A 27,238-nucleotide genomic window follows, 5' to 3' on the forward strand; every position below is an offset into this window, starting at 1 on the left:
AGGTGCTTGAGTTGGAGGAATTGAGTGTTTATGAGGTGTTTAAGTTGAAAATAAAAATAAAAATGAGAGATATCTACAAGTAAGATCCGCTAAAAACTTCATATAGGAGATGCTGGAATGGAAATGCCCTAATAATCTTATTCAACTCTGGCACAATTACCAAATATAAAGATTTTGGTTGGTAAGGAAAAAAAAATCCAAAGAACTACACTTCCTTTAGATAAATAAATAAAAAGACAAATATTAACTTGGTTAAAGAAATAAAGGGAAACTATTTTATTCAGATGAAAAAAAATGACTTCCTATGATTTTTAAATGCACTTTCAATCTCATGATTTTTAATATTTTTTTAATTTCTTAAACAATCTCCTTATTACAGTCACCACCAACAAAAAAAAAGTTGGTGTACCTATTATTTGACTGTCCAAAATTCAAATGCTAGTGAAATGGAAACTTACATTAACCCATACAATACATACCAATATGATAATTTCTTCAACAGATGATTTTTTTATTTATTTTTAACAGACAGTAGAGTATAACTTGGTGGGTCCAGCAACAGCACGGGGGATGGGGGAGGTTATTGATTCTTCATCTGCAAGCATATGCAACTTCTGTCTCGAAACACAATTGCTTAGTGGCAGGCTTTGTTCATATTCAAAGAAAGGAATATTTATTATTTATGGTATGTGGCCCAAATGTTTGAAAAACAAGAAAAGAAAGGGAAGAGTTATTGTAGTAGTAGCTAGTACCTTTCTCTTTTTACATGCTGATGATGTATGTACTTTGAGCTCCTTTCTTACTTTAATATATTCCATAACAGGTAAAGGAGATTCCAAGGAATTTTTATTAGATCAGTAGTAGGAGAAGGTCCGGTGAATCAAAAGTCACATAAGCAAAGTTTGCCCTTATCAATTATCATTCTTTTAATGGACCCATCAGGGGGGAGATCTCACAAATCCAAAAGGAGGAGTGAAAGAAGATGAGAAGAATATGTGTGGGGTTTATGAACAACGATTGAGATAAGTGATATATAGTGGTTAGTATCTCTTAACCAAATAATTCAAGATTTGAATCCTCGTTGATCCTCAAATATGAAAAAAATTATCTTGAGAGAGAAATACTCATCTTGTATGCCCTTAACCAATATTGATTCGGTTCTAATTAAAGATCGTTTGATGACAGATGGAAGGCGACACTTCCAACAATGGAAGACGTCACAAGAGTAATGGATAAGTCCTAAAGAATACTCTCACAATATACAAGCATTTTTTTTAAAAAAATTCAAGTCTATCCATTCCATTGCAATTTTGTGTACATATAGATAACCAACCTCCAATTATTCTAAATGCACAATTAATCACAATTATGAATCAAGACTTTAATTCCTAGTGGTACACATGAAAAAACACATGACTATTAACCACTAAAATAAATAAAAGAAAAACATAAAAAATATAACTTTATTTAATTCTAAAAAGAAGAAAGTCATTAATAACACCTTCCAACTCATGGGTTTTCAGTGAGATAACTTTTGTTGAATGTCCTTCATGACATGTACAACTTCAAAAATTATTATTACCACTTATTTTAGGATTTTCTTTACCTTTCTGATTCTGGCTGTGGTCATAGATCGTTGTGATTCTTATGTCCTCCTTAACCTTTAATGTCCTCGTCGAATATTATGGTTGGAAAAAAAATGTGTAGCCTCAAGGAATCGGAAAAGGAGAAACAAAAGGAACTTGTCAACATCCCCACCGAAGAATAATTGAGGACTATTGAAGCAAAATTCCATTTCAAACTTGGTTAATTGCACGCATAATATCGTGAGCATTATGTCACTAGATTCTAGGACTAAGTCACTAAGGTAAGCGTAGAGTAGGCTTGAAACATTATTCGTTGTATGATTTTTCTTGCAATCTAATGCTTAATTTGTGGCAGCAAAACATTGGTGGATACATGTTCGGGGTAATTAGCAAACTAGCTAGATTGAGACCGATGATGTGTCATAATTGTTATAGTGCACCTGTTTAGTGTGAATGTGTAGGGGTAAGAGGTGGCTACATGGGCTTAGATGCACGAACCGGTTCTTTTAACTCACATTTTGGGTGGTTAATGGGCTTAAAAAAATTACAACTCTTACTCGTGGACAGGTTATTTTAGATTGGGACATTCTTCCTACAACATACATATTTCTTCTACATCAAATAATTTTTTGAATTATCCTTGTTAACTTCTTCTTCTATGTTTTTTGTTTTATTTTCTTCACACATCATTCTCGTATTCTTTCGGCTGAGCTCCTCCTTCCGTTTTGTGGCTGGTTTGATCGAGGTGAACTGTCGCGGTGGTCGTTTGCAATACGTGGTTATCGTCGTGGTGGTAAGTTTTTTCATCTGCAAGTTGAATCTGTGCCGTAATAAATATGTGGATTGTCAATCCGTACAAGTTATACGGATTGTCAATCCGTATAACCTAAATATTTTTTTAAAAAAAAATATTTTTAATGTTTTTTTTTATAAATTTAGTTATACTTTTTTTAATATTTTTGTAAATATTATTACATTAACTAGTTTATGTGAGTGTATAAAATATGAAAATTTAGATATAAATTTTCATATGTGCTTATCAATTTCAATGTAATATATTAGTACGTGCAGTAAAAAAATAATAAAATTATGTGATAATAAATGTTAAAAAACATATTTATTGATATTTTGACATACTTATCTAGTGTAGAAGATTTTAAAATAAATTTCAACATGGAAGTTTTTTAAAATAAATAGATTTATTTATAAATAATTAGAATTATGTATGGTGTCGTTAGTTTGTCATTGAATTTTTTTTAATATTTTGTTAAAATGAATGAAGATCAGTGGATATATGACAACATAATGTCTAAAGAAGTTAATATAAATGAAGATAATGGAGAGGAACCTGGTGTGTTTGAAAATATTGATTGTTTTAATGTCTTTAATACTTCTCAGATATTGATATGATTTTGTATTTTGTTAAAGTAAGTATATGAATGTCCTGTGAAGACTAAACATGTATTATTGCTTTTGTAGGTGTTTGCTACCCGTCATGATGTTTTGCATTGGGCTCGCTCTATTGCGTATGATATTGGTTTTCATAATGAGATTAGACACATATACGAGAAAGAGAAGAAGGACCTCATATGTTTTAATTGGTTGTGAGAGGAGTGGAAAATATAGAGCATGCAAGAAAAAATTAGTACGAACAGTAGAAAATGTGGGTGTCCCTTTAAGCTGTGAGCGAAACCAGTGCTGAGAGGTGAAGGGTGGATGGTGAAGTTAATATGTGGGAGTCATAATCATGCACTAGCTAAGTCATTCATTGGACATTCATATGCTAGTCGACTGAATGATGATGAGAAGATTATTATTGGTGATATGACAAAGTCACTGGTGAAAACCAAAGAATATTCTTCTCACTTTGAAGGAGCACAATGCCAACAGTTGTACAATTATGAAGTAAGTATAAAATGCAAGATATGCATATCGTTCTTCTATAAGAGATAGTAATAGTGAAATGCAACAACTAATGAAGCTTCTTGATCGCGATCAGTATATTCATTGGCATAGACTAAAAGATGAAGATGTTGTATGTGATATATTTTGGAGTCATCCTGATGCAGTGAAAATAACCAATGCTTGTAATTTGGTATTTCTCATGGATAACACCTACAAAACAAACAGATATAGGCTACCTTTACTTGACATTGTTGGTGTGACACCTATTGGGATAATATTTTCAGTTGCATTTGCCTATTTGGAGGGAAAACGTATAAACAATGTTGTTTGGGCTCTAGAACGGTTTCGAGGTATTTTTTTGAGACGTGATGTAATCCCTCAAGTTATTGCTACCGACAAAAATCCAGCATTGATGAATGCAGTGAAAACTGTTTTCCTTGAGCCAACTAACTTGTTTGTCAGTTTCACATTGATAATAATGTGAAGGAAAAATGTAAAACCCTTGTGGGTAAAACAAAAGCATGAAATTATGTCTCGGAAGCATAGGGGAGTCTGGTGAATTGCCCTTCTGAGCAAGAGTTCAACGACTGCCTTATGAAGTTTGAAATTGCTTGCTTACTATGGCCAATGTTTGTTGACTATGTCAAACAAACATGGTTGATTCCCCACAAACAAAGATTTGTTAAAGTTTGAATGAATAAGGTGATGCATCTAACAAACACAACAACTAACAAGCATGAAAATTGTAAATATATATTGGTTTTAATAACAACACATCAATGGATAAAAATAATTGTTTTTGTTTTTCAAATGCAGGGTTGAGTTTGCACATTAGGCCTTAAAGAAACTATTGCATAATAGCCTTGGAGACCTATGTAGTGTTTGGGAAGCCATGAACAACATGATCACTCTGCAACACACTAAAAGTAAGACATCTTTTGAGACAAGCACACATGTGGTCGGACATATTTTTAAAGTTACCTTATACAAGAGACTTATTGGCATGGTATCAAGGTATTTTGTTGAGTTTGAGCGTGTAAATTATGTTGGCATTGATAATTCTCGTTATGGATGTAGAAGGAGAACTACTCATGATCTTCCATGTGCATGTGAGCTAGTTAGGTATGTTCTTGGTAGCATACCACTCGAAACAATCCCTATGTTCTGGCGGAGGCTAAGTTTTTCTGACCAAGGTTTATTTGACCTCGAAGTTAGCAGAACCGAAGAGATTGAAGCCATATCCAAGCGGTTTGAAGAGCTTGATGTATGTGGCAAAGTGACTCTAAAGAGTAAACTTCGGGAAATTGACTACCCTGATCTAAATTCTATGTGGGCTCTTTCTGAAAAAGGTCAAAACAGAAGGTGTTCAAAAGAAACAGATGACTAAACAACAAAGATCAATGAAGCGTGATCCATCTTACTTGGAGTATGTGGATGCATTACATTCTGTGCAAAATGGCAATTCTTTAATGAAATGTTGGGCATCATCATCTGAACAACCAAAACCAAAGAGGAAGATGCCAATGTTGGATCAGTTTCATCCATACATTCATGATTTCATTGAAAACATTGTTGATGTCAAAGGTGATGGTAATTATGGATATCGTGCAATTGTTGGCTTATTAGGTATGTGATGTAGCTCCATGTGGAGCTTATAGGCCTTGGATCTTCTTCATCAATGAAGTCCTTTTCTTCTTGAAGATCAATGACAACGGAATGGAGAAGGAGGAAAGGTGATTGGAGACGACACTTCAAGGAAAAGATGAGTCAAGAACAAGCTCACCACCATAGGAAGTCATGGATAAGAGCTTGAAGGTAGGAGAAGATGAGTGGGGGAAGAGGGAGAAAAGGGGCACAAAATTTAAGCCTCAAATGAGGTCTGAACTTTGAAGTTTAATTTCTCAAATGATCAAAGTTGAAAAAATGCACACACAAGGACTTTATTTATAGTCTAAGTGTCACACAAAATTGGAGGGAAATTTGAATTTCTATTCAAATTTCACTTGAATTTGAATTTGAATTTGTGGAACCAAATTTGGAGCCAAAATTTCACTAATTATGATTAGTGAATTTTAGCTATGGTTCAGCCCATTAATCCAATATCAAGTTCAAGATTCTCCACTAAGTGTACTTAGGTGTCATGAGGCATGTAAAGCATGAAGGACATGCACAAAGTGTAACTCTATGATATGTGATGCAATCCTACATCCCAAGGGCATTGGATAGAAGACTCCAAAAAGATTGGGCCAGAGATGCAAGAGAAGGCCCTAAGGTTCTCATGACCCTTAGGATAGATTTCGGGCCCATGGGCTAAGTATGAGCCCACTTATCTTTGTACATATTATATTAAGGTTTCATTATTTTTGGGCCTTGTATTTAGGGCTCCATAATGTAGGTAAGGTACCCTAGAAATGTAGGATTTTCCAGCCCTTGTATTTTAGGGCATCTAGACTAGTTTTTATATTAGAGGTAGTTTTGTAATTTCACATGCATTAAGTGAATATTTGATGTGTGTGTTGGAAAATAAATTTAATTGAATTGGGAGAAGCCCAATCCAATTAAATTTAAGAGGGGGAGGTGAGCATTTGCTTGTTACACCCCATTGCCACATCATATAGTCACATTTTATGCATGTCCTTCATGCTTTACATGCCTCATGCCACCTAAGCATACTTAGTGGAGAATCTTGGACTTGATCTTGAATTAGTGGGCTAAACCATAACTAAAATTTACTAATCATAATTAGTGAAATTTTGGCTCCAAAATTTGGCTCCACAAATTCAATTTCAAATTCAAGTGAAATTTGAATAGAAATTCAAATTTCCCTCCAATTTTGTGTGACACGGGCTATAAATAGAGGCCTTGTGTGTGCATTTTTGGAACTTTGATCATTTGAAAATTAGACTTCAGATTTTAGAGCTCTCTTAGAGCACAAAATTTTGTGCTCTTCTCTCCCTCTCCCTTCATTCATATCTTTCTTCCTCAAAGCTCTTATCCATGGCCTCCTATGGTGGTGAGATTCTTCTAGACTCATCTTCTCCTTGAAGTGGCGTCTCCTCTCTCTCTTCCTTCTCCATTCCGCTGCCATTCATCATCCAAGAAGCAAAGGAATCCATTGATGAAGAAGATCATAGGCCTACAAGCTCCAATGGAGCTTACATCAATGTGGCAATGAGGTATAACAAGCAAATGCTCACCTCCCTCTTGAGATGGTCCAAAATTTAATTGGATTGGGCTTCTCCCAATTCAATTAAATTTCTCTCCCAACACACACACATCAAATAGTGCACTTAATGCATGTGAAATTACAAAACTACCCTTAATACAAATAGTAGTCTAGGTGCCCTAAAATACAAGGGCTGAAAAATCCTACATTACTAGGGTACCCTACCTATACTATGGATCCCTAAATACAAGGCCCAAAAATAATGAAATCCTAATATAATATGTACAAAGATAAGTGGGCTCATACTTAGCCCATGGGCCCAAAATCTACCCAAAGGCTCATGAGAACCCTAGGGCCTTCTCCTACATCTCTGGCCCAATCTTCTTGGAGTCTCCTAGCCATTACTCTGGTGATGGGTTCCCTCCTTGGGAGGATTTCATCATCTCCTCCCTCTTGAAGAGGATTTGTCCTTAAATCTATAGACCCCTCATCATCTGAATCAGCTACACCTACAAAAGGAACCAAATCAGTAATGTTAAAGGTGTTGCTAACTTCATACCCCTATTGGAGGTTTAGCCTATAAGCATTGTTGTTGATCTTCTCCAAGACCTAAAAAGGGCGATCACCTCTGGGGCTAAGTTTGGACTTTCTCTTTAGTAGGAAATCTATCCTTCCTAAGATGAAGCCAAACCCAATCCCCTTTATTAAGCACCAACTCATTCCTTCCTCCATTGCCTTTGGTTGCATACACCTTTATTTGGTTCTCTATTTGGTTCCTAACCCTCTCATGTAATTTCTTCACAAACTCTGACCTAGATACCCCTTCTTTATGTATAAAAGAAGCGTCAAGTGGAAGGGGAATTAGGTCCAAAGGTGAGGGGATTGAACCCAAAGACAACCTCAAAAGGTGACTGCCTGGTAGTTCTATGAACCCCCCTATTATAGGCAAACTCCACATGAGGAAGGTACTAATCCCAAGACTTGTAATTGCCTCTTAGAAGAGCCCTTAACAATGTGGATAGAGATCTATTTACTACCTCTGTTTGCCCATCAGTCTGTGGGTGACAAGTGGTGGAGAAAAGGAGCTTAGATCCTAGCTTAGTCCATAAAGTTTTCCAAAAATGGCCAAGGAACTTAACATCTCTACCAGACACAATAGTTTTAGGCAAACCATGAAGCCTCATAACTTCTCTAAAAAAAAGTCTTGAGATGTGACTAACATCATCTACCTTGTGGCATGGTATGAAATGTGCCATCTTGCTAAATCTATCCACCACAACAAAGATAGAGTCTACACCCCTCTAGGTCCTAGGAAGCCCAAGGAAAAAGTCTATGCTTATATCTACCCAGGGTACAGATGGAATGGGTAAGGGTGTGTATAGCCCATGAGGTATCACCCTAGACTTGGCTTGTAAACAAGCCACACACCTAGTGCAATACCTATGGACATCTTTTTTCATATGAGGTCAAAAGAATTTTTCCTTGAGGAAGACAAGAGTCTTATCAGTTCCAAAATGCTCCATTAGTCCACCCCATGGCACTCTTTGACCAACAACTTTCTAATGGATCCTTGAGGTATACAAAGCCTTCCCTTCTTGAACAAATACCCCTTAGCAATGTAGAATACATCTTGGGCCTTATGCCCACAGCTAGCATAAATGGGAGAGAAGTACTAATAAAAAACATACAATTCCCTTATGTTATCAAATCCTAAAATTTGAGCTCCAAGGGAAGAAAGCAATGTGTGTCTCTTAAAAAGAGCATCTGCAACCACATTGGTCTTTCCCTTTTTGTATTTAATAACATATGAAAATTGCTCTAGGAACTCTACCCATTTTTCATGCCTCTTGTTTAACTTGCATTTTCCTCTAATGTACTTAAGTGATTCATGATCACTATGAATAAAAAACTCCTTGAAAACAAGGTAATGTTCCCAAGTTTGGAGGGCTCTAACTAAGGCATAAAGCTCCTTATCATATGTGGGGTAGTTAAGAGTGACACCATGAATTTTATCACTAAAGTATGCAATAGGGTGCCCACCTTGTAACAACACTGCTCCCACACCTACACCAGAGGCATCACACTCTAGCTCAAAAGTTTTAGAAAAGTCAGGGAGAGCTAGAACGAGTGCCTTAGTGAGCTTTTATTTGAGCTAAGCAAAGGCTTGCTCTTGTCTCTCTCCCCATGTGAATGCCACATTCTTCTTCACCATCTCATTGATTGGCGAAGCAAGTGTAGAGAAATTAGGAACAAACCTTCTATAGAAACTTGCCAACCCTTGGAAGCTCCTAATATCTCCTACACTTTTTGGGGTGGACCACTCTTGAATGGCCTTGATTTTCTTAGGGTCCACATAGACCCCATTTTTGCTAACCACAAAACCTAAGAAGACTACATTATCGACACAAAAGGTGCATTTATCTATATTAGCAAAGAGAGTGTGTTTCCTAAGAACTAAAAGAACTTGCCTTAGATGTCCTAAGCGATCATCTAGGTCCCTACTATAGACTAAGATATCATCGAAATAAACAACTACAAACCTACCTATGAACTCCCTTAGGATATGATTCATTAGCCTCATGAATGTGCTTGGTGCATTACTGAGCCCAAAAGGCATCACTAGCCACTCATACAACCCAAACTTGGTCTTGAAAACGGTTTTCCACTCATCACCTTCTCTCATCCTTATTTGGTGGTAACCACTTTTAAGATCAATTTTGGAAAATATATTTGCACCTTGAAACTCATCAAGCATAGGAATGGGGTGCTTATACTTCACAATTATGTTGTTGATGGCCTTACAATCTGTACCCATTCTCCACTTACCATCCTTCTTGGGCACCAACAACACAGGCACATCACAAGGACTTAGGCTCTCTTGGACCCAACCCTTCTCCAACAATTCCTTAACTTGGGATTCAATCTCTTTGGTCTCTTGAGGATTAGTCCTATAAGCTGGCCTATTAGGAAGGCTTGTTCCTGGGACTAAGTCTATTTGGTGTTCTATTCCCCTAAGAGGAGGTAACCCAGGGGTATCTCTCTGGGAAATACATCACCAAATTCTTGTAAGAGTTCTTGGACCTTTAGGGGAATGGTCTCAAGTGGGGGAATTGTGGCACTGTTAAGGGAAGTCTCCCTTGAGAGGAGAAGGTAGAAAGATTGCTTGAGAATAAGAACTTTCTTAATATCTCCTTTAGTTGCAAAATGACTCTCATTCTTTACAACTTTCTTAGAGTAACACCTTCCCTCTTTTTCCTTCTCCTTGACCTTTGTAGCTAAGGCCGTACTATCTATTTTTCTTCTTTTGTTTTCTAACTTTTCCTCATCCCTCTTGTCCTTCATTGTAAGTTGATCCTTAGCTACCTGTGAAGGTGTTTGAGGATGCAACACAAATTTAGTGCCAAGATGGGTGAGGGTAATTTCATTAGTTAGGCCATTGTAAATGATCTAAATGATCTTCCTATCAAATTGTCATAGCCTTCCTAAAAGTATATGCCCTACCTCAATGGGAACTATATCACAATTAACTTCATCCTTATATGTCCCAATGGAGAAAGGTACCTTCACTTGTTGGTTAACTATCATTTCCCCTTGCTCATTAAGCCATTGAAGTTTATAAGGTTTTGGGTAGGGAATGATAGTGAGATTCAACTTGGAAACTAATCTTGTGCTACAACAATTGAAACAAGATCTACTATCCATAATGAGAGAACAAGTTTTATCTAAAATTTTGCATCTTGTATGAAAGATGTTCTCTCTTTGGGATTGGGATAGATCACAAGATTGACCTCTAAGGAGCCTTCTAACCATTAGGAGATCACCTTCTTCATGGGGGTAGACTTCCTCACTAGACTCTTCACCCCTTACTTCATCTTCACTTCCAATATAGGAAGGGGAAGAATTAGTCTCCTCTTGACTACTATAAATGTCTTGACCTCTCATAATCATGGTTTTCTTTGTGGAGGCATTGAGAGGTAATGTGACCTCTCCCAAGATATTTGAAGTATTTAATGTTGCTAGTCCTTGCTTGGGAACTAGTCTTAGGGTGAGTTTCTCTATTGTCTTACCCTTATCTTCCTTGGGTTTTGAAGGTGCAGCTCCCAAAATTCCTTGGGCTTGGTCCTTCCTTGGATAAAAGTGAAAGCCATAAGATTTTGAAGAAGACTTTCTTTTAAGTTGTTGCTCCACTCTTATACAAAGTTGGACTAGCTCATCTAGGTCCCTATATGGAAGGAGTTCAACCTTGTCCCTCACTTCCATATTAAGCCCACTAAGGAACCTAGCTATGCTTGTTCTTTCCTCCTCCCTAAGTCCAGCTCTTAAAAGGAGTAGTTCCATTTGTTGTCTATATTCTTCAACACTTATACTCCTTTGTCTAAGCCTTTGGAGCTTGTCCATAAGCTCCATTTCATAGTAAGAGGGAATGTAGCTCTTCCTAAGGGCACTCTTAAGATCATTCCAATACTCTACTAGAGGATCCCCATGAATCATTCGTTCCCTAACAAGGGAAGTCCACCAATAGAGAGCATACCCTTGAAAGCTAAGGGTAACCAATGGAACTTTTCTCTCTTCACTAATATGATGGCAAGCAAAAAGTTGTTCAACCTTCATTTCCCAATCTAGGTAAGCCTCAACATTATCTTTTCTATGGAAATATGGGAGGCTAATGTTAACCTCTTGAGGCCTTATATCCTTTTCTCTTCTTTGGGAGTGATGTTTAGTACGAGACCAATGGCGCCCTCTATAATAGTCGCTAAGTTATTCACTTAAACTCTTGCAAGAGTCATGACTACTATAGGAGGCATGTTTTTCTCTTTTCATTTCTTTCATTATTTTTGTTCTTTCTTCCTCTCTTATTTTCTCTCTTTCATCTTGACTTATCTTCCACTCTCTTATTTTTGTTTTTATTTTCTCTCTTGTTTTTCTTTCCACAATTTAAGAGATCTCAACTCATTTAATATCTTATACAAGGGGTCCTTAGGAGTAGAACCCTCACCATTAACACTAGATGAAGAATGAAGACTCATGTTAGTTCCTAAGTTGTACTTCTTTCTTGTTGGGGGTTTGAAAACAAAAGGTAAAAGAAACTATGGTTGAAACTAGCCAAAGTAAACACTAAAAGAGGTGTGAAAGATAACATAAAAACTAATTGGTAAAAAGCAAGTTATCTTGGCGGTTTGACAATGGAAGGTAAAAGAAATTTAAAGCAAGCTAGATGGTTTCCTATGTGAAGGCTTGGATGACCCTTTGGATGTCCTAACTAGCTCTTCACTTAGTCAACACGGTACACTAAGCTATTGCACACAAATAGAGGTTTGGTTGGTCTCTTGGAGACTCCCAATACACCCCTGAAGAATGTCCACATACAAGGACTTGCAATAGAAAAAAAAATTCAGCACTCAGTTATTCTATTACAACAAATTTAACAAAGCAATTAAGGTCTTCAAATTTGTCTTCAATGCTTGTTTGTTTTCTCAAGTGTTTCACTCAAAATTATTCAAATCCAATGGTGCTCCTAGGATGGTTAACCTCCAAGACTCAAAAATACTCCTTCAAGCAACGCACCAATTTCCTCTTCCAATCCTTATTGTAGGCAACACTTAAACACAAAAAAAAAGACAAGCAATAAACCAAAAGATGAAATGAAAGATAAACCAAAAGGAAATTTAATGAGACATTAATTCAATGAGATTCAAGAAAAAATAAGGCAAAAGGAAAACACCACAAGCCAAGGTGGAACACAAAGGAAGTCCTAGAATGGCACTAGATTAGATTGACAAATTAAAAACAAGACTCAAAGCAAAATTCTAGTTATGTCAATTTAGAAACACATATAAAAGATGAAAAACTCCAAGGAGTCAAATAGGCTTGTAATACAACTCAAAATAATGAACAATTTTCAAGCAAATCAAGCATACACATTTTTTGTTGTTGTTCTGGATGTGTATTTTGATGTTAATCTTCATCACCTTTTCTTGCTCATTTCTTTTTTGTTTTTGTTCATTCTTTTTCCATTGTTTTTGTCCAGATGTATATTTTATCCAGTTAAAATTTCAGCTCAAAATCAAAGTATTCAAGCCATGGTGGAGTTAAGAAGACAGTGTGCCAAAACTCACAGCAACCAGAATTTCAACCTAGAAATCAAGAGTAATGTTTATGTTGCTTAAGGCTTGAATAGTTACAATTTGTGTTTGATTATGCTCAATTGTCTTGAATAACACAATTCAAGAGACCTTAAGACTTATTTTGATTCACAAATTCAGCCACAACTCAGCACCATAACTCAATTTCTTCATAGGCATCACATAGGAAACTTAGAAAACAAAAAAAAAAAGTCAACAAGACTACTTCTAGGAATTGATTTAGAACATGTTATGAACTAAATAACATGCATGAATTAGACTCAAAATTCAAATGATAGGCTAAGAATTGCAAGAATACATGAACAAATGTATCTAGAATTCAATCAACAAAATCAAAATTGAACACAAACTTAGAACATAATATGACAATTATATGACTATACATGACTCTAAGACAACATGAATGAAGTGATTTACACTTAGATTTTTGTGTTTTCTTTTCTAATCAATATTTAGCAAGAAAATTGAGATCTAAAGGTTCAGCAGAAGAAGATTATGACTAAAAAATGATAGAACCTAAAATCAACACAAAAACATGGTTTAAGAGTAGATCTATAAAATTTGAACCATAGAAATGTAAGAACAAGTATAGATCTAAGATTTAATCGGTTTATTTTTTATTTTTTGAATCTACTCTAAACAACACTAACCACAAGACAATGGAGGAGATACATGGAGAAGAAGGTAAAGAAAAAGGAATTAAAGTGAATTGACCAAACAAAAAAATAGAGGAAGCAAAAAAACATCACCTAGATGAAGATGCTTTTGATACCACATGAAGTAGCTCCATGTGGAGCTTGTAGGCCTTGGATCTTCTTCATCAATGGAGTCCTTTGATTTTTAAAGATCAATGGTAGCGGAATGGAGAAGGAGGAAAGGTGATTGGAGACGGTACTTCAAGGGGAAGATGAGTCAAGAACAAGCTCACCATCATAGGAAGCCATGGAGAAGAGCTTGAAGGTAGGAGAAGATGAATGGAGGAAGAGGGAGAGAAGGGGCACGAAATTTATGCCTCAAATGAGATCTGAACTTTGAAGTGTAATTTCTCAAATGATCAAAGTTGAAAAAATGCACACACAAGGCCTTTATTTGTAGCCTAAGTGTCACACAAAATTGGAGGGAAATTTGAATTTCTATTCAGATTTCACTTGAATTTGAATTTGAATTTGTGGAGCCAAAATTTCACTAATTATGATTAGTGAATTTTAGCTATGGTTCAGCCCACTAATCCAATATCAAGTCCAAGATTCTCCACTAAGTGTACTTAGGTGTCATGAGGCATGTAAAGCATGAAGGACAAACACAAAGTATGACTCTATGATGTGGCAATGGGGTATAGCAAACAAATGCTCACCTCCCCCTTAAGATGGTCCAAAATTTAATTGGATTGGGTTTCTCCCAATTCAATTAAATTTCTCTCCCAACACACACACATCAAATAGTGCACTTAATGCATGTGAAATTACAAAACTACCCTTAATACAAATAGTAGACTAGGTGCCCTAAAATACAAGGGCTGAAAAATCCTACATTACTAGGGTACCCTACCTATACTATGGAGCCCTAAGTACAAGGCCCAAAAATAATGAAATCCTAATCTAATATGTACTAAGATAAGTGAGCTCATACTTAGCCCATGGGCCCAAAATCTACCCAAAGGCTCATGAGAACCCTAGGACTTTTTCCTGCATCTCTAACCCAATCTTCTTGGAGTCTCCTAGCCATGACTCTGGTGATGGGTCCCCTCCTTGGGAGGATAGCATCAGTATGGGTGAAGATTCATGGTCTTTGGTTCGTAACCATTTGTTGAAAGATCTAGCACAATGGTCTGATGAGTATATGTACCTGCTTGGTGGCATAGATAGATATGAGGATTTAAAGCATTCATTACTTGTTGATCCCTAGGGCCTTCTCCTGCATCTCTGGCCCAATCTTCTTGGAGTTTCCTAGCCATGACTCTAGTGATGGGTCCCCTCCTTGGAAGGATTGCATCAGTATGGGTGAAGATTCATGATCTTTGATTCGTAACCATTTGTTGATAGATCTAGCACAATGGTCTGATGAGTATATGTACCTGCTTGGTGGCATAGATAGATATGAGGATTTAAAGCATTCATTACTTGTTGATGGATTATCCGTGGTATATAAGTTTTTTGTTATGTATTCATGGATTATTTTTTTGTAAATAATACTGATTAAAATTGTTACGTGCAGGTTACCATGAATAAGTGGATGAATATAACCGATATGGGTTATGCTATTGCATCAAGGTATAACGTCATCCTTGTTTCTCTTTCTCTACAACAAAGCATGATGTTTTTTCCTCTATTGATATTCTGAAAACTAAAGACATCTATCGTCAATCTCCTCTATTGATAAGGATGAAGCAGTAGGGAATGGATGAATGGTCTAAACATAACCAAATTGTCGCACTACCCTATCTGGTTGGTGTCTGATAATAAATGAACCCCATTTGATATGTTTGGAAAATAATGAAATGAGCTCAAATTCTCTAAATGCACGGTGTTCACCATAAGGTATCCAACACACAACATTTGACATCAATCTATCCAAGCACTTATGATATGTCGTCACTAGCAATGCCTTCCCAGACTTCCAGTGACAAGCACGTGATTTTCTCTCATGGTAATTCTCATAAGAAATAATGCAAGCAATTGTAGGGAAATGCTCGTAGATCCAATATTGTACATATTAAAAAATACAAATAAAATTTCTAATCAATACTTCCAGTGACGTTAACACTGATGTATCATGAGGCCCGCCTGGAAAACCCTTTGTATTAGCACCTACATGATTCGTAACTGGCTCCTGAGGCTGCTCATGAACCTCGTCAGCAACATGATCCACATGGTCAACATCCTTAGCAACAACTGCAGCTATCCATTGTCTACATGCAGATGTTGTCGATCTTCGACACCGAGGGACTTCTTCCTCATCCCCAGCAACCTGTCTAACTAAGACTCTTCCTAAAACTCTACCTAAAGTTCTACGCAATCCTTTGGTTCTAACCATAATCTACAAATTTGCACATTAATATCAAGTAATGTCATCGTTTAAATAATAGTTGAGTTTCATATTTCAAAACAATTTTTTTTCATTCTATTACTCAAAAACTAACTAACAAATTAACTAAAAAAATCTTCTAAAATCATAAAGTATTATTAAATGTAGTATATTTTAACAAATGTAATTAAAAAATTTAAATTAACATTAAATGATTAATCTAACAAACTAAAATACATATTTATAAATTAAAATTTAATTATTTATAAATAAATATTTAATTAAACTAAATTTTTATAGTTGAAATCATTAATTCTAGCAAACTAAAATATATGATCAAAATTAAAGTACAATTTTTTTATTTCTAATAAATGAACACTTAATTATTTTATAATTAATCATTTTAGTACTTTTAAATATTTATAAATGAATGAATATATCAATTTTTATATTTTTTAACTTCGAAACAATATTTATAAAAATATATTAATATAAAACATTTTTCTTATACAATATTACATATTTTTGTTTAACAACTTTTAAATATATACATTATAAAAATTTGCAAATTTGTTATTTAACTATTTTAAAACAATATTTTAAATATATAAAAGTATTAAAATAGTTATTTATAAAATAATTAAATAACAAAAAAATTTAAACATTAAATTTCAAATAATTTTTTATTAAATATAAAATTAAGAAAAATACAGATTGAGAATCTATATAATCCATACAATCCGAATTGTCAATCTGTACGGACCATACGTATGATCCATATGGATTGTCAATCTGTATGGTTTAACGCAATAAAAAATGAAGATATATGGAATGAGGTGCTCAAGGCGGGAACACACAATGGAATGGAAGAATGCAGGTTAATTACGATGGAGGGGAAGGACAGACTTGCGATGCAACAAGGAGGGGAAGGAGGTGTCAATGGTGTCTGGTGTCACGGCACCGCAGGGAAGGGAAGGAAGCGTCAATGGCGTGGGTGATTGGTACGGGGAGGGATAATGTATTTGATTTTTAACTGAAGGATAATTTGATCTTTTCACTACACTGGTTGGGTGTAGAAGAAGTTATGTTGGGTGCAGGAAGAAATTTCCTGAGATTTTGGACTGGTCCGTTGAGTTCACATACTTGACAATTAAGAACAGGGTGTTACTTGGTGCACCCAGCACCTATGTGGAAAAGACGAAAATAACCTTAACCCTAGTAGTATAAAATCCGATCATAAGTTGTCCATATGTTTCTTTTTCTTCCCACATCTTCAAACAACGCCCTTCTCTCATCCGCTTCTTGTTCTTCTTCTGCCTACGCCGCTCTTCTCTCATACGGTTCTTCTTCTTCTTCTTCTTCCACCTTATGCGCGTTCGTGTTGATTTCTGGTTGGTGTTCCTAATCCAGTCGTCCGATGGTGGTGGTTGTTGTTGTTGGAGTGTTCTTCCGCCATTCATTTCTTCCGGTGGTGGTGGTTGTTGCTGTTCCGGTGTTCTTCCGTAGGTGGTGGTTCCGGTTGTTGGGTAATCATCTTCCAGGTAAGTAGTTCCGCTTTTCAGTGATTTTGTTCAAGTTGTGACTTAATTTTTGGTATTTTGATGTTGTTGCATGATAATATTTTTGTTTGTAACTGCTTGTCAATGGTTGTTGCTGCTGGTTTTTTTATTGTTTGTCAAAGTTTGCCTGAAAGTTGCATTTTTGAACAGAAAAACCCATACGGATCAGTGATCCGTATGGGTTTTTTTTATGTTGAATTTTTTTAAAACCTTAATTGTCTGTTTGAATTTTTTAAAAATTATTATTGGTACTGGAATATAAATATTGTAAATATTGGATTTTTTTTTAAATTTTTGCACACATTCTAATCCGTATGAGTTTTTTATGTTGGATTTTTTTAAAACCTTAATTGTCTGTTCAAATTTATTTTTTTTAAATAATTATTGGTAGCGGAATATAAATTTTGTAAATATTGGATTTTTTAAATTTTTTTCCAAATCCATACTAATCCGTATGCCATATGGATGTATGGGTTTTTTTTTAAGTTGGATTTTTTTAAAAACTTTAATTGTTTGTTGGAAATTTTTTTAAAAAAATAATTATTGGTACTGGCATAGAAATTTTGTAAATAATAGAATTTGAAGTGTTTAGTGCCATATGGATCACTGATCCAAATGTTTTTTTTAATATTTTTATTAACCATACGGATCACTGATCCATATGTTTTTTTTAATATTTTTATTAACCATACGGATCACTGATCCGTATGTTTTTTTAATTTTATTTTAAAAATTCATTTAAGAAATTTAATAATTTGTGAAATGATTTTGAGTGTAATATGTTTTTGTTGTATCGTAATAATTTATGAAATTTAATCGTTATTGAAAATTTATTATGTATTCAGTTTGTTATTTAGTCATTTGCTTCTGAAATTGAATTGTTATTGAACATTTATTATGTATTTAGTCATTTGGTTCTGAAATTTAATGGTTATTGAAAATTTATTATGTATTCACTCATTTGGTTAGTGTTGTTGATTATTTTTTATTAGTATACATTATTTATATTATTTGCCTAGGTTTTTTTATTTAATTATGTTTGGTAATATAGCATTAAATATGATTCAAGTTAGTGAGATTAGATTAGATATCCCATATGAAAAGTCAGATTAGATTACTAAGATTAAATTAGATTGGATTTCTCAAACTAAGAGTAAGCTTAAACTCGTAAGATTAGATTATTTTTGTGAAGTTAACACTAAGATTACTAAGACTAAATCAGACTTCCCATAATAATTGTATAACAAATTTGTAAGGTATTACAAATAATTAAGAATGGTTTATTAAAGTAAAGTCTGGGCCATTGAATATAAAAAAATAGGATAATTATTATGCAGATAATGGTTAGAACTAGAGGTCTTGGTTGTGTTTTAGGGTGCGCAATAGGAAAAGTGTTGGGGAGGAGAGATGATAGTGACGATGATGCCCCCCTTGCAGTGAAGGCCTACTGCATCAGCGCATAGGCAATGACAACAACGGGTTATTATAGAGGACCCTCACACGGCTGAGGAGGAATTGGTTGATGACCAGCCATAAGCACCTGTTGAAGAAGGTGTTGGTCATGTTGAGGGTTTTCCAGGTGGACCCCATGACACATCCGTTTTGAGTGATTTTGAAAATCACATTGCTTTCAGAGTGTGGAATGGAGAGGTATGTAATTTTTAAAAAACATAAAGAACGTAGTTGACAAGTTAATTATTTTTTTACGTCAGTCGTAAAATTGTTTGCAGGAACGTCCTGAGTTGAAGCTATCTTCCCATGGAAGGAAGATGGTTAAGTTCAGGAGGCCTGCCCTAGAGATTGAAGGTCTAGTGGTGGCCAATGAACTGAGTTCTTTGATTGCTTGCTCCCTAGATACAGGCGATCGAGGACTAATGTTTGCTTTTATGGAATGCTGGCATAAGGAAACTAGCAGTTTCCATTTGCCCGTCAGAAAGGTGACTATCACCTTGGGTGACATTGCGTGTCGGGGCGTTCCACAGCTTTGAGCAACTTCATGTCGACGATGCTATCGAGATGTTGGTGGAGTTACTCGAGGTCAGTGCTACAGAGGCTAGAGCTGAGACCATTCAGTGTCACGGGTCTTATGTGTAACTATCGTGGCTACGCGATTTGTATGAGCTGAAGATTGAGGCATGTGACTAGGTTGTAGCAGCGTGAGTGTATTTGTAGCATCTCCTTGGATGCACACTCTTTGCCAACAAGAGTGCCATACACGTCACGTGGTATTCTTGGATGCATTGCGTGACCTGACATAGAGTGTGGGTTACGCTTGGGGCGCTACTGCACTTGTGCACATGTATGTAATTTAAATGACACATCGACGAGCACAACGAGACAGCTTGCAGGATATATCACTCTGTTACAGGTTAGTTAAGATGTGACAAAAATTTTAGAAATTGAAGTTTATTATTATATGTTGTCGTGTAATTTAATAAATATGTTTATAAAATATATGTAGTGTTGGATTTACGAGCATTTTCCGTCTGTTGCTTTCGTTGTTCCTGTCGAGGATTACGACGAGAGGAGACCACGTGCATGTCGTTAGACCTCTAGCAAGGCACTGTCGCTGGCCACATATTGGAGGCATCTGGATAGATTGACCCTTGACGCGGTGTGCTGGATTTCGTACGGTGACCATCGTGCATTTAGAGAATTTGAGGTCATCATTATTTTTCGGTCATCTCAGATGGGGCCCCTTGACGATCATTCATCGAATGGAGAGGGTGGTATGACAGTTCGGCTACATCTAGACTATTCCGCCACACCCTGTTGTGTCTTTGCTATCTATTGCAAAAATTGATGATAGATGAATGCAGTTTGGTGAGTACGTTGCACCTGTAGGGAAATTATGTGCAGTGTCGGGCCATTGTTCGCCAGATTACCTGGATTGGTTTTATGCTTTCTTGCAGCCATTCATCAGTCCGCCACAGCCAGGGGATCCTCGTAGAGTACTGCCAGTTTAGCAACATGAAGAATTTGTTGAGCCACATATGTATCAGCAACCGATGGCGGCAGTGGCACCTACTGAGGCGAGCATTGATCAACATGATCTTCGGCATGCAGTGGTAATATTTTATTTTTTGCTTATTTTTTGTTTTTTGCTTTGTTTAGTATTTGATTACTAACAATTGTTATGTTTGTTTGATTTCAATTGCTAGGATGACTTTGCAGCAATTGCTGATAGGTTGGACAGGCTACTGAACCTGAGGATTTTTGACCGAAGGAACAGAAGCCTACACTGTTGTTGAAGAATGTGTGGGCATCGCAAGACGCTACACTGGCCAGCCAACTGTAGCCCACGGATCCAGGTGAAGGTGGTGTACGGACGAACATTAAAGTTTTACTTTGGCTTTGTAGATTTTCGGTTTATAATTTTTGGGAATTTGTTTATTTGGATCTTTTATTTTTTTGTATATTTAATTATCGACAGTGACACTTGTTTTTTAAAATTTTATCATTATGTGATATAAATTGTTGTGATTTGTTTATCGTTAATTATTAGTTAATATTTGCGTTAATAAATAAATTAAATGAAACAATTATAATAAATTATACATGTATGATACATCGTTGTTAGAATTGACAACACATTGTCATATGCATGTGTAGTCAGATAAAGCGTGACACATCATTGTCAGACTTGACAACACATTCTGTTGCAACATAAGGTTTGACAGCACATTGGTGTAGTTGACAACACTCCATAGAAACCATGTGCACGCGTCTCTATTTTTTTAAAAAAATTGAAGCAATCTTAATGAAAACTATCTATATATATGAGACACGACAATACTCTAATAAATCACACATTTTCTCGCAACCCAATTTGTAGAACAAAGTATGGCATTTTTGGGAGAAACAAGCAGTCAGACGATTGCGAACTCCACATTGGGTTTTATTTTTCCAAATGGATCGATTATTCAGAACAATACTGGTGTTTATTTTCAAGCCTCCATTGCAGTACCCATTTGAGTACCTAACGATTGTGATTTTCAAACCCTAAAAACTAGAATAGACAATACCCTTCAGCTAATCGACAAACAATATTTGGATGAAATTTACTACCGGCAGCCATTCACAGATACAGGTAACCAATTTCGCTTTCAATGTATGCAACTGAAAAATGATGATGATGTTAACACAATGCTAACATGTAATGATAATTTGTCATGTGTTGGTCTGATTGAGTTATTATGCACCATTGGTAGAACACCAGATGATATATTAAACTTACTTCAGGGCACTATGACCCACTCATGATGTCTTGCTATATTACAACGGGAGGTGAAACATGTCACACACAAATGACTTCGTTGGTTACTCGTTCTTAGGAAAAAAATCCAAAGAAGTTTGACATTCCTTCCGGATGTACCATCCATGAACTAAAGGATTTGATCAAGCAAGTTGCACCTCATGGGATTTCCCCTTATGGTATTCATGAATCACAAATGGTAAGACGATTGTTTTTTCAACAACCAAGCCACTATGAGTATTCAGGTAAAGTTATCAAATTTGAAATTATTGAGTTGAAAACTAACGATGACGTGCTAAAGGTCTTAATGCAGTCTAACTACGGGAAACAATATGGTTCAATAAAAAATTTAGCTGTTTTTAGTAAATAGATAATGGAAATGGAAGGTGACGTGTCTCGATCAGAACATGATTGAATGCAAAGTTAGTATTACTTAATTGTAGTTTTTAATGCAAATTTTATTTGTTTCTAGTATGTTCAAGTTAATGTAATGTTTGAATTCGGGTCCACTATGTTCAAGTTAATGTAATGTTTGCAAAATTAGCGAATGAAACCGTATGATTATTATTTTTAAAGCTTTTAATTGTTTTGTATCTTTTAAAAATAGTGATTGACAACAAAATTCTGAATGTGAAACAAATAATAATTTACAAAAACGTCAATGCTAACAAAATTTTATGTTCATGGTTCACCTAAATCAACAAATTCGGTATTCAGCCTAGACAAACTTGTGTAACGCTGCATTCTAGCTATGTACGGAGTGGGCCACTGCTTTGCTTGAAAATGACAATGTGTACTCCACAGCAGCGCCACTGGTGGTAAAGGACAGTGGTCTCGTAAAAAACCTGTTACATAACGACAATGGTAATTGAATGTTAGATACACAACTAAATTTTTAGCATGTTAACTAAATTTATAATTATGCAATTACCTATACAAAATGATTTCCATCCATATCACTAATGCATATTACACGATGAACAGAAGAATCTGGCGGCAGCTCACTTCTAAGAGGAAAAAATGTCATGCTTTGTTGTCATGAAAGAGAAACAACGATCACGTTGTATTGTAAAGCAATGACGTATCCCATATCCGTAATATTATCCACTTGTCCATCGTAACCTACATGTAACAGACAACAAATAGTGGTTAGTTAAAATGTTATTTTAACAAAAAATTACATAATAATAAAATTACGCACCTTAGATAACTCGTCAACAAGTAGAGAATGCTTTGATTCTTCAAATCTCTCTATGCCACCAACCAAGTTCATATACTCTTCGGACCAACTACTTAGTTCTTTATGCAGATGGTTCCTCACCAATGACCATGATTCTTCACCCATACCCAATAACACAACTATTGCACAATAACCACAATTACCATTTGCTTTGACATCAATAATGTTTTCAATAGAATCCTGGATGCAAGGATGAAATTGATTCAAAATTGAAATATTTCGTCTCTGTGTTGGGTCTTGAGATGACGATGCACTACGTTTCACTGAGGAATTACTATTTTGCACAGAGTGTAACACATCAACATACTCCCAATAAGATGGATTGCATTTTGTTGACTTTTGATTTTTTGCAAGCGGTTTTTTAGGAGCACCCTTGGTCTTCACTTTTTCTAGAGGAGGACACATGGAGTTCATATCAGGGTAAGCAATATCTCGCAGCTTTGACTTCAAATGTATTTTACCACAAACATCAAGCTGCTCAAAGTGTTTTGATATGGTTTTCATCTCCTCAGTTATGGTCACCTGTATCTCACTTAACCCTTGATCTGAAAAACTAAGTCTTCGTCAAAAAATGTGAATTGTCTCCGGTGGTATGGAGCTAACAACATATTTAAACAACTCTTATGCACATGGAAGACCGTGGGTACTCCTCATGACACATCCACATCGTGAAGGATTTTTGCCTGTATAAGCTACACGCTCATACTCAGCAGCAATTTCATTTAAAGCGTACCTTGATACCATGCCAAGTAGTTTTTTGTACAAGGTTACTTTAAACACATGCCCAACCACGTGCGTGCTTGTCTCAAAAGATGCTTTAATCTGGGTGTGTTGAAGTGTCATCATATTATTCATTGCCTCCCAAACACTGCATATGTCACCGACAAAGTTTTGTAGGAGTCTCTTTAGTGACCAATGAGCACTCTCAACCCTATAGATGAAATATACAAAAACATGTAAACAATCGCATCATTGTCACTTAAATATTCACTTCAACAAATGAAAACAAATAAAAATCAATATTGATACCTGTTAGTGGTTGTGTTTCCTAGATGCATCACTTTGTTTGTCCATGCTTTCACAAATCTTTCTTTGTGTGGAATGACTCATGTTTGACACACATAGTCCATAAACATAGGCCACAGAGAGTAAGCCATTTCAAAGTTTTTAAGGTACTCATCAAAAGAACTCTCATTAGGACAGTCAACCAAACTCCCCCAAGCCTCCATCACATGATCCCATGCATTCTTTTGAGCAATTAGGGTTTTGCACTTTGCCTTGACATTCTTGTCAATATGGGACCGACACAGCAAGTTCGTAGCATCCGAGAATACAATTTTCATTGCATTCATTAAAGACAAATCTCTGTCAGTCACAATAACCCTGGGGAATGCATCAGCTCTCATGAAAAGACCTCGAAACCGCTCTAGAGCCCAAATAACATTATTAAGATGTTCTCCTTCCAAGTAAGCAAAACCAGTGGAGAATGTCATTCCTGTTGGTGTAACACCAACAATATCAAGCAACGACAGTTTGTACCTATTTGTTTTGTAGGTATCGTCGATCAAGAAAACCAAATTACAAGAATGGCTTAACTTTATTGCATCAGGATGACTCCAAAACAAGTCACGTACAACATTATCATCCTTCACCCTATGCCAGTGAATATACTTATCTCAATCAAGCAACATCATCAATTGTTGCATTTCGGTGTTACTCCCTCTTATGAAAGAATGGTAAGCACGTCTAGCATTGTAAATTTGTTTGATTGTTGTATAATTGCTGTCATTATGCTCCTTCAACGTCAACAAAATATTTCTTGGCTTCACCATGGACTTCATCATATCGACAACAACATTCTTCTCATCCTTTGTCAGTCGACCTGTATATGGATGCCCAACCAATGACTTTGCCATTTCGTGATTGTGAATCCCACAAATTAACTTCACCATCTAGTTGTCTTCTCCCGAAACTGGCTTCGCACGCAACTTAAGTGGGCATCCACATTTTCTACTGCCAGTGCATGCTCTATACTGCCCACTCCTTTCACAAGCTATTAACAGAAATGAGGCTCTTCCTCGAACACCGGTATTGGTGTCGGACCTCATTATAACGGCAACAAATCTGATGTCATGAGCCAATGATCAAGCCCATTGTAAAACTTCCTCACAGCTACCAAACAACTACAACACAATTCAAATCAGGTTTGCCATGAGTAAACATCTATGTAATATAATTACTGTACCAACAACAACAAATTGCACAAATACCTCAGAAGTATTAAAGGCATTAGAGCAATCAACTTTAATGCCAACATCTTCCTCATTTTCGACATTCATTTCAACTTCTTCAAACATATTACTATCATACATTCATTGGTCTTCATCCATCTTAATAAACCATTTAACAAATTCAATAACAATTCACACAAATATAGTTGTTTACACAATAAATATTTTACAGGACTTCTTCATTAAAATGCCATATAAGTCTAATAAATACATCCTTCAATAAAAAACATTAGATACACAATCATTCTCATATAAATTTGTTTAATTATTAATCATTAGTATATTCATTTTTAAGCAATGTAATATTACAAAAATTACTAAAAACATAAATTAACTAAATTATTAATAATTAATTTAACAATTGAAAACAAAAAAAAAAACGTATCCGTATGAACATACGGATTGGGTCATATGGATCACCAATCCGTAACTTTTCGCGTACCTCTTCTTCGGCAACGAAAATCAACCAAAATCCATTGTATACTCCTCACTAACGCACGTACACCACCAGAGAACAAATACGCTTCCAAATGGCCCTTAACAAAAGCAACGTACACTAACTTACGAAAATTTTACAAAAAAAAAAAATGACGCTGCAGAAATAACAAAATCCTATTGCTATTTATAACCAAAAATACCATCAGCAATTTAGAAAATTTGTTGGGTGCCCCAAACAATTGCCATAACAACATGCCACAACTTAGAGGAAAAACCAAACATGCATTAAATCTACGAGGCCTAGCTCGTGACCCATCTATTTTTTAATTTATGTTTTTTTCTTTATGCTTAAGAGATACATATTTATTTCTTTATTTGAGAATATTAAATATTATATTAATTAGATTAATATTTTAAAGCAATTTTAGTTTTCTCTTTTAGGTAATATATGTTATATACAATATTAAAGATTTTCTCTTTTAATAAGGCACATGTTTAGTGAGAATGTGTGATTTTTTGTAACCGGAAGACTTCAACGTTCCAGGTCGAACCTCTTACCTTCGAATTTTCAAATAGTTAGTGGTTTATCAATTTTATTATATGGAAGTATGAAAATTAGTATGCGTTCTGGAATGGCTCCTGGACATGTCAAATCTTAAGAGTGCGACTTCTCAAAATTACGAGTTGTTTGTTGTTCTTCTAACGTTCATGTGTCTACATAATAAGCACTGGTTTTATAAAAAGAAAAAGAAAACAACATAATAAGCACTGGTACCACCGAAGATATATATTTGACCAAAATGCATATTAATGTTGCTAAGTTCTATATTACATTTTTTACTGAATCAATTTTTTATAACATAAACTAAACTCTCAGTAAAAAAATCCATATATTAAATTAAATTTAAAACACTTGTCACGTAATTAGGAATAAACACGGAGTTACAAATATAACAACTAAAATCCGTTTGTTTAAAACTATTTGTTAAAAGAAGTAATTTTTAAATAAAAAATATTTTTTATTTATTTTTTTAGTTTGTTTTTTTAAACTGTTTTTATTTAAAAATAGTTTTCTTCTTTTAATTTTAAAAACTAAATTTTTATCTGCTTTTAAAAAAATATTTATTTTAAAAAGCACTTATTTCACAATTGTTTTTTTAAAATTGATTTAATGTTACTTTTGATTCATTATGTTTTACAATTATTTTTGGTATATTAAGTTTTAAAATTTTATTTTGATCCTTTATGTTTTCGAAATGTAATATTTTGGTTATTTTTTTTAATTTTTTGTTAGAAACGTTAGTATTATATTAATTTTAAATTTAAAAAAAAAACCAAAATAATACATTTGGAAAACAAAAAGGTTCAAAATAAAATTTTTATAACTTAAATGTACCAAAATGAAGCATAGTAAACCAATAGTGACTTTAAGCCTTTTAAAATAATTAACTTTAACATAGTGATGACTAAAAATCGTCATTATTTTTTTTTTAAAAAAATAAACAATTAAAAAATCATCATTTCCTCCAACCTCTTTTAGATTGCAAAAAATAAAAAATGCAATATCACACATATTGAACGATGTCAACACATAATCTTGCAGGAATCACTGAAAATTCTTATACTCCTCA

The sequence above is a fragment of the Glycine soja genome, chromosome 20 (assembly GCF_004193775.1).
Source record: "Glycine soja cultivar W05 chromosome 20, ASM419377v2, whole genome shotgun sequence".
Taxonomy (NCBI): domain Eukaryota; kingdom Viridiplantae; phylum Streptophyta; class Magnoliopsida; order Fabales; family Fabaceae; genus Glycine; species Glycine soja.